This window comes from Empidonax traillii, unplaced genomic scaffold (genome assembly GCF_003031625.1).
Source record: "Empidonax traillii isolate 1590-97213 ecotype Southwest subspecies unplaced genomic scaffold, ASM303162v1 scaffold36:size2505666, whole genome shotgun sequence".
NCBI classification, from domain to species: Eukaryota; Metazoa; Chordata; class Aves; order Passeriformes; family Tyrannidae; genus Empidonax; species Empidonax traillii.
This window is the reverse complement of record NW_020955229.1, coordinates 1,311,263-1,319,750: the sequence shown is the minus strand read 5'-3', so window position 1 is coordinate 1,319,750 and position 8,488 is coordinate 1,311,263. Positions and strand designations below refer to the sequence as shown.

General features: G+C 39.5%; 1 long non-coding RNA gene across 1 annotated transcript in view; it reads left to right on the top strand.

Annotated features, from left to right (window-relative positions):
* Positions 1-5,811, top strand: part of LOC114054634 — a 23,724-nt gene extending 17,913 nt beyond the window's left edge. Inside the window, exon 5 of the long non-coding RNA XR_003570527.1 lies at positions 5,339-5,811. This is a non-coding gene — a long non-coding RNA (uncharacterized LOC114054634). The remainder of the gene's footprint in view (positions 1-5,338) is intronic.
* The last annotated feature ends 2,677 nt before the right edge of the window (positions 5,812-8,488 follow it).

The following is an 8,488-nucleotide window of genomic DNA, read 5'->3' as shown; positions in this document are numbered from 1 at the left end:
CATATACTTCATTATGATATCGGTTTACACTTCCAGGGTACACAAAAAGAGGCCATTTCATCAAGCTAATTGCCTGAAAGTAAAAGAGAGAGAACTTTAGCTATTAGTCTATTATGGGGCTTTTTTCTTAATCACAAATAGGGGCCGTGTGTCCCCAGGGGGATGTGTATTCTAATTTACAATTGAACTACAGATCAGAGCAATCAATCTTGTGCAGCACTTTTACAGTGTAATTGCTGCAACATAACAAATAAAAAAAAAAAAAAAAGCAGCCTAAGTCGAGTTCCAGCTTGAGGTGGAGATATTTACCAGGCATTGGTTCGGGGTGGGAGGGAGGCAGAGAGAGGAGAGAGGCGCCAAAGCCATGAATATGCAATGAGGGCTCATTAGTGCCCCAGTGTTGCCATGACGAATGGCATTATCCCCAGACTGGTGCAGCCTAAACATGAATTTTATAACGACCCATTTATCATGACTTGTCATGGGTTTCTTTACTGTACTTTCTACTGACTCTCACACCTTCCACCATTAGCACCTCAGAATCCCTTCCTTTTGTTCTTTTATCTCATTGCAGTTTGGTTTTTGGTAACGATTCTCCACTCATAAGGGGAGGAGGACTGCAAACAGCAATATGCTGCACTTCAAGAGTTTAGAGCTTCCCAGGTTTAGGACCCACCGCCAAACATGTTGGTGGTCTTCAGTCCACTTACTAGTGGATAAGTGTCCTCATTGTCACAAATATCTGCAATCTTGTCAGTTGACTCAGCAGAAAGGTCTCGGATTGACTGAGCATCGAGACAACTATCTTTCCATTCTGGCAGATGTGATGGATGAATCTGTTTTGTTGACCTAGGCCTGTCTAAAAGTGCTCTTCCTCAGCCCACTCCAGCTACATGCACAGTATAACAATCCACCCCTCATCTTTACATTGGAAAAGGATAAATAAACAAAACCTCCTTTCTCCCCAGTTTCACATAAACTAAAAAAAAATGGTATTAGGTGTAAAACCCAAGTGATAGGAAAAGCATTTACCTTCCAGAAGCAAGAGATATTAGTCAACTCTACAGGAAAACAAAATTACTGTGAAGTAATTAGTGTCTGGCTTTAGCTCATTTTTGGTCACTGCACGTTGTCTCTGTTTTACTGCTGTCCCTTTGGCCTACTGGATCCCACATTTAATATACCACTGCTTATAAAGAAATCCCTGTGGCTCAGAAGGCTGAATTGCCACTGCTAGGCTAGGGCCTTCTCTCTAGCATATAGAGGCTTTCATTTCCCAAGTTACAAATCTGACATCTCATGGCCAAATCCATGCCAGTTTATTTTCTGAGAAGTCTGTCCTCATTATTTACCCCAAATAGTTTCACTGTCAGTCTGTCTTTTTTTTTCCCCACTGTGAAGTGGCTGGAGTATCTGTAAGTATCAAGCCTCTCTTTGTTGGATTTTACACTTTTGCTATTACAAGAATTTGTCTTTGGGGATAGAAAAATCAAGCAACTTATTTCCAGCTATTACTTGGATAGGACTTCATGTTCTTAAACAAGTTTTGAGCTCCCATGATCTCTGAAAACAACTCTCCCGAGGTCTTACATCAGGGTAGTCCTACAGTTCTTTCATTACTCTACTGGATGTTTGAAAATATTAAAAGGCATCTAACATCCCAGTCCAGCAATTTATAGACTCGGAGTCTGGCGACGGAGCCCTCAAAGCCTCTATTTCTTCCACAAAATCCACACTTTGCTATTATTGTCGCCAAGACAGGCACGTGTTTCACTAGGAGTAGTTTGTCAAAGCAAGCAGTCCATTATCCAGAGATTCATCGCAGGTTCCCACTTTGGTACAGGATGGAGGAGAGGCTGGATGTCAGAAAGGGAGGTGAAAGGAAGGCTTCCTCTCAGAAAGGTGCACTGGGAAATGACACACCTGCATTAAGCAGAGCGTGGCTGATTAGGCCAGCAAATGCTGATGTGCTTATTGCCATTTGTAGTTTCAAACCCCTCTGTGTTCCTTTGGAATAGCTATACCTATATATATATATATATATATATATATATATATATATATGTATGTATATCTATGCACTTTTAAAAGCCCCAGACAGCATCCTGCACAAGTCCCTGACCTTTGATGGAGAACTCCAGCTCCCACTACAATACAAACAATGTTCTGTTAATTATCAGGAGACAAAAGAAGAACAGAAATCCCTTTTAAAGAAGCAAACCAGAGATGACTTCTAATATTGCAGAAAATGTCCACTGCCTTCACAAGGACTCAGGACACGGCAAATATTATCATTATTCCTAAGAATAAATGTTTGCCCTATGACCCAGGTGATCTGATCATCTACTGAGTGGAGAGAATGGTGAGTTGTCACAAACAACACAGTAAAATTAAATTATTTTCATTTAACTCCAATTAGGAGTATTAAAACTCACTGTAGTCAGTTTATAAGGTCAGATTGATACACCTGATTGCCATCTGTAGTTTATATGATGGAATAAGCAGATTCTTGTTTGAGTTGATTGTAGTAAATTAACAGGTCCCATCTATGGAGCTTATTCCATTATTTAATATCAATACTTGCACGTCCTTTCATGAAACAGGTTCATCTTTCTTCCACTCACTTCATCGAAGACATAGACATTGAAAAAAGGAATATTAAGGGCCAGCCAATGCAGATTATATTGAGCTTGATGTCACTTCAGTGGCCAGTACCACAGCAATCATGGAATCACGTCACAGATTTCTAGTTTGAGATCAACAACCATATGGAAGGCAGCTGCCTAAGGCAGGAAAACGTTCACTATTCCTCAGTCAATCCACAAATGGCAACCATTAAAATAAAATAATTGCAATCTTTAAAATATTAAGTCCTTAGTTCTAAACCAACAGGCCTCTAATGATAGGAAACACACAAATTTCAGGAAGAAAAAGACAGCTTCCATTGCCGTATGAATCCAGCTTCCAATAAAAATATCAGATGTGAGATTGTTTCATAGAGAAATTAAAAAAAAATAAAAGCAGGATTTTCAAGTGGAGTAAAAATTCATAAGGTGGGACCAGTTGTTTATTCCAAATTTCTAGGGAAGTTTAATGACTGACTGCTATAGGATCAGAAGTAGCCTGTCAACAGACTCACATGAAAATTCTACTTCAGATATATATTTTAAAGTAATAAAATTCTGTCCTTATTCTAAAAATCTTCAAAATTATATTCAGGAGTTTTCTATATTTACAGATAGAATTCACAAACTTAGGATGAAAAAGAACCTCACAAAAAGACTTCAGGTGTGATTACTATTTACTTTTATATATCCGTTCAATTGACATATTTACAAGAAAATGTATAAAACAAACAAACAAAGAGATTCTATTTCCCTCTGGAAAGTGACACACTTTTAAAGACATGATAAAAGTTAACCCTGAACACAAAACTCATTCTGAGTGAATACTGAAGGGTCTGAAGACTGAGACAGTGCCAGGGAGATCTCCTGTGCTTGTGAGGGCTACTGATTGTGCTGCATAAACCTGATGAGCTTCTTTTTGCTGTTTCATTTTGTTATTTCTTTTTTTGTGGAGCAATTCATCCCTCCTTCCTCACTTGTGCTTCAAATATGGCCTATTATTTTTTTCTCCCTTCAAAACTTGGCTTTAGTCATCCTCATGAACTAAGGATCTTTTCCTCTGGACATCCTTCAGCATTACCTTAAAGATTCCCCCACCTTTCTCCAAGTGGAGCCAACGGCTTGCTGCTCCCCACTTTTAAACAAACAAACAAAATGTCTTTCTCCCCCCTCCTTCCCACTTTCTTTAATGACATCTTCAGTCATTAATGAGTTAATAAAAATCTCAAAGTCATCTGGGAATAGATAAGGGGGAAGAAAGAAGAGTATTGTACACATAATGACAGGCTCCCTGCTGGCCCTAAGATGTCATGGGTCAGCCATGTCAAGAATGTGTGTGCCCAATCATCTGCTGATTTTTATCAGCAAGGCCTGAAGCAGAATCTGACACGGCCAGTTTGGGAGTTACAATGAATAAACAATGACTTCTTGGATTGTTGGCGGCTGTATGATAGAGTGAGAGGGTTTATATATACTAAAACATGATGACATTAGCAATCAATATACCAATTACTGGACAAGTTATTGGACGAAGAATACACATGTCTTGAGCTTTGTGCACTTTGGACGTGCTACCAGCCATGGAGACCACAGGAATAATGTTATTTAACCCTTTCCAAAGTAGATATGCTAATACCTAACGATGCCTTAAAGTTTCTGAGAGCATGAGGTACAAGAAAACCTGGTCTGATAGAGCACATTAGGCCTTTTAGATAGAGGGCATAAGCCTGACAAATTTATTTTTCATTATGACTTGAGGAAGCAAGGAATAGATTTTTTCAAGTGAGCCATTGATTCTAACAGGTTTAAATTGTTCTCTATAAATTTTCAGACTAACACCCCCTAGCATATTACACAAACTTCATCACCGAGAAGTTACAACATATCTTTTATAAGTTGGTCAAGGAAATCTCTCAACAGCTCTCACCTGCCTATTCTTCAGTGGAGAAAAGAAGTTAAAATTCTAAAGTACTTCTCTTATTCCTGTGTGACTGGAAATACATTTCTGCATCTGATCAATGATCAGCCTCTTACATTCTTTATTCTGCTCAAAATATTCAGTGTTTATGAGTTTGTTCTCAGTTATTCTGGAAGAGATTGTGAAGATTCAATGCCAGTGTTTTAATTGAAGCCAGAATATAATGGGATTTTATAAACCACCTAATTCAAAGTACAGTATAGAAAACAAGTAGGGTGGAGATCAACGTAGCAGGCAGATCTATTGGATCTGTGGGCACAGCAGAAAGGTTGTCTGGATTGAAGTTAAATGGTGTCAGCTCTCCATTAAGATGGACAAGTCAATGATGTAATGTAAAGCTCACGGGTTTTGCCCTGAAAAGCATCGTTAAAATGATGTGGAAAGACAGGTTTTATGATGGTTCCCCATCCTTTTCTGTGTAGTCTCTGAATGACAACTTTTACTGCCATCTGGGAAGCAGCAGTGCCACATACCCTTTGACTTTTGCTCAGGTGGGAGCAAACAAGGCAGGGTGTAAATATAAGATTTAACTTTGTCTGCCAGGGCATCAACCAACACAGTAGAAATTGTGCAAAAGTAGGGAGGAGAAGAGTTCAGGCACCAGAGTGGCCCTGTGTATGTGCTGTGTATCAGGGGCTGAATAAAATCTGAAGACACATCTCTTACAGATCATTTTTGTGATGTAACGGCTGAAGTGTTACTCTAAATTACAATCAAATCTGCTCCTGTTTCTCAGAGCACGAAGCACTTCTCAGAGTTGTGTTGAATGGCGATGGCAGAGGGACCAGTCTCAGACAAAGGGGGAAAATAGATGAGACTGCATCTGGTTTTAACTGCAGTGCTTATGAAGTGTTCAGCTGGATCCTTTCAAATGGCTCTCCCCTTCCCATTGAGTAAGTTCTTGAAAAGTTTAACAGTGAATTTGTCCAGCATGTGTGATATGAATAGCCATACGCTTTTAAATGTAAATGTTTCATAAAATAACACCATTACCATACATTACAGTGAATACAGTAAAAAAAACAACTCAACAATCCCTCCTCTGTAATTTACAATTAACTTTTTGCCTCAAGGTAACAGCTACATTCACAAAAATAATGGTAATAGATTGACCTTGTTATGAATGGATAACAAGCTGGAAACAATATAGTTTGTCACAGAGCATTAACTGTTACTGTTGAAATTGTAAATAATGTGTATAGAACTTACAATGTAAATGGCTCCCCTTAAAAATATTAATTATGTCAATTAAACACTTGATGCATAATGGATTATTCTGAAACCTATTTAAGTCCATGTCAGACTGAGTACACCATTTTCTAAGATCCCATTCCCAGACTACTGGAAAATCTATGGCTGTGCTTTGATTGCTCAAGGTGGACGAAGGAATATCGCCTTAAATTAAGGATGTATGGCTGTTCCTTTTATTTGGATTTCTTGCATGTTTTTTAACTGAGTGTACAGCATCAGAAGATTAGACTGTCTGCAGACACGAGGCTCTTCTGAGATGCCTTTAGGCTGCTTTGGAGACTAATGAAAAGCAAACCTCATCCAACAATGCTGGCCAGTCACTAGAGGATGTCCACGGGTTACAGAGCACTCCACTGGCTTTTGTGCCAATTTGTAATCACTGGTGATGGGACAGAGGAATAAAGATAAGTTCTGCTCATTTCTCACACCAAAGTGATGTAACTCATCACTCACAAACCAGTGGAAGCTGAGGGCTGATCTCCTCCTTGTGTGCCCAGGCTGTGCTCATCGAGGAGGAAGAGTTTGCTATCACATGGTTTTAGGGAGTGATCCAAACCCGGTACATAACATATGACATACTAAAAATTGACATACCTCCCGTGCCTGAGGACCACTAATTCGTTAACAAGAGACTAAACCACATTTTTTGTGCTTCCCAACCTCAATTAGTGCTCCTCAGCTGTGGCTCAAGACTGGACTTAACAGTACAATACTTCAGTGTTCTGGCCAATTACCATGTGTAGACTGTTGCCTTATAAAGGGGGGATTCCCACTAGATTATCCACATTCAGAAAGTGATACTAAAATGACAAGCCACCAAGAGGTCAAATAACCAGTTGCCAGAAGTTAAAATAACTAGACTGTGGAGCAGCAGTATCTGAGGAGCTGGCATGTGTCCCAGGACTGGTTGTCACACAAATGAAAGAAAAGACAGCTGGAATCTTTTCGGATTGACTGAGGATATACTGGAAATCTACCACTTTGGTTTTTCAACCAAATGCCTGAACTGGGAGTTGAGAAACTGATTCTGTAAAATATAAGGTCTCTTTATACCTCGTTTTTCCATGTGTGAGCTTCAACCACTTTGTTTAGCTTTATCCTTTGGGATCAAGGGCTGTTCAGACAGTCTAAGCATAAAGAGTCTGATTACAGTGCTTCTGTAATCCAAGCTAATACATTACATCCTCTCTTGCCAAAAGGTGTGTTCTCCCATCTGGGGAGAAATAAAGGCATTGCACATGTATAACTAAGCACCTCTACCCCCACAATGGGGTCAAAATCCCAGCACGAGGCTGGGTAAGCAACACTCGGATTTCCCTCCTCCCAGTGCTTTTCTCTGGGCAGCTCTTGTTTCACCTTCAGTTAAAGTTTAGCTCTTTGCTATACATTCAGTGCCATCTCTTTAAAGATGTACATCTGAATGGGCAAGAAAGTTAGGGATTAGCAATGGACAGAGGTCAAGTCTGTCAAGACTTTAAGCATGTTGCTGGTTGTAAAAAAGATTACATTACTGGCAGCCCTTCACCAGATCAGTACATCGATGCCGAATGTTAATCCTTGCTGGGGACAAGATGGCTTGTAAATGTTACGGGAGAACATAGCTTTTCCTGTAGAAAACAGGCATTTATGGTTAAAACACAGATTGTTTTCTCATGCTTATGTTTGCATTTCATGCCAATTCACTCTTGCTTGCTATGAGCCTCGCTTCAGTACTTATATTTAATCGCTTAAGATCTTTATTTGTATAGCTAAGGAGAGTATGGTTGAGTTCTTGAAGCACTGGGGAGCACAAGAGCCAGACCTCAGCCTCAATCTTTGCCAGAAGAAAACTCTAGAACTGGGCAAAGCCTGTGTGCTTGCTGAACCTTAGTTTTCTCATCTGTAAAACGGAGCTCCATTTAAAAAAGATCCTGTAAAATTTTATTTATGGCAGTCAGAAGTACAGTGTTTATTGAATTTATAAAGCAACCTACCTATTTTAATGTGGTTAACTATATCTATCTATCTATCTATATCTATATCTATATCTATATCTATATCTATATCTATATCATCTATATCTATATCTATATCATCTATATCTATATCTATATCTATATCTATATCTATATCTATATATCTGTTACTGTCTAAGTAATGTCCTTTCCAGCAGTCATAGAATCAGTGAATGATTTGAGTGGAAGGAACCTTCAAGATCATCTTGTTCCAACTCCTTTGCTGTGGGTGGGGAACTTCCACCAGACCAAGCAGAATCCACTGCCAGGGATGGGGCATCCACAGTTCGACAGCTTTGGGTGAACTCATGTTTCCAGGTCAGATGTTTGCACAAGGACAGCCAAGGCATAAGCCAATACTAGATTTTAAAATAACAGAAGACTCAGTTGGCCCAAAAGTTTATTTTGCTGTGGACTGAGAACATAACTGAGTCTAAGCACCAGCTGTTATTAAATTTGTGCAGGACACTGGACATGACTGAGGATAGTCAGGAAATAATTGTTGTACCAGTAGATCTCCAGCAGCTGACAGTGCTCATACAGCTATTCCAGTGCCCAAACTCCAGTAAGTCCTTCGGCTGTCTCACATGAAAGGGAAAGAAGCAGATCTGGGTGCAAACTACACTCACACCTGTTTTTGG